A 1,332-nucleotide genomic window follows, 5' to 3' on the forward strand; every position below is an offset into this window, starting at 1 on the left:
AGATGCCAAATGTTGCTCTCTGTTGCTGAGACACACCGGGGGAACCCGGGCTCCCGGTCCCGCAGCCCACGCTCCGTCCCCCCCTGGCCTGGACCCGGTTCCACCCTTGCCCCCTCGAGGGATGCTGCCGGCGGCTGAGGGTCTGTGACTGCCTCGAGTGGCGCCCCCACACCGTGCCGAAAAACCCGAGAGGGATGGACGCGGCTGCGGGACAGACCCCAAACCGGGCTGCGGGACTGACCCCAAACCGGGCTGTGGGACTGACCCCAAACCGGGCTGTGGGACGGACCCCAAACCGGGCTGTGGGACTGACCCCAAACCGGGCTGTGGGACTGACCCCAAACCGGGCTGTGGGACGGACCCCAAACCGGGCTGCGGGATTAACCCCAAACCAGGCTGTGGGACGGACCCCAAACCGGGCTGCGGGATTAACCCCAAACCGGGCTGTGGGACTGACCCCAAACCAGGCTGTGGGACTGACCCCAAACCGGGCTGTGGGACGGACCCCAAACCGGGCTGCGGGATTAACCCCAAACCGGGCTGCGGGATTAACCCCAAACCGGGCTGTGGGACTGACCCCAAACCGGGCTGTGGGACTGACCCCAAACCGGGCTGCGGGATTGACCCCAAACCGGGCTGCGGGATTGACCCCAAACCGGGCTCTGGGACGGATCCCAAACCGGGCTGTGGGACTGACCCCAAACCGGGCTGTGGGACTGACCCCAAACCGGGCTGCGGGACTGAACCCAAACCGGGCTGCGGGACTGACCCCAAACCGGGCTGCGGGACGGATCCCAAACCGGGCTCTGGGACTGACCCCAAACCGGGCTGTGGAGCTGCTCCCCCGCCCCGCTGCGCACCCCGCCCGCGGGGCTGGCGTGTGCGGCGTGGGGCACCCCGCGCTTCTCCCCGGGGTGCGGTTGCCAGCCCCCGTTCGCGGTTCCCTTCGCTCCTGCAGACCCACCGGAGGCGCCTCCCGGTGCCCCCACGGTAACGCGCCTCGGGGCCGGGGCGTGCAGGGGCGGCGCGGGGAGCGGTGCCCCCGTCCTCGCCTCCCTTCGGGCGGGTACAGACCCCCCCCTCCGCAGCCCCGTTGTTGCCGTGCCCGCTCCCCCCGGTGCCCCCGGTGTCCCCGGTGCCCCCCGCTCCTCCCGGTGCCGGCGCTGCGGGGCGCGGAGGGGGCGGGGCCAGCAGCGAAGCCACGCCCCCTCCACAGCCCTCCGCGCGCTCCCATTGGCGGAGGGGCGGTGCGGGGGCGGGGCCGGCGCGGGGCGGTGGCGGCGGCTCCCGCGCCCCCCCAGCGCCCGGCGCGGCGGCGGCGCCGGCCCCGGG

Source organism: Vidua chalybeata, chromosome 16 (genome assembly GCF_026979565.1).
Source record: "Vidua chalybeata isolate OUT-0048 chromosome 16, bVidCha1 merged haplotype, whole genome shotgun sequence".
NCBI lineage: Eukaryota > Metazoa > Chordata > Aves > Passeriformes > Viduidae > Vidua > Vidua chalybeata.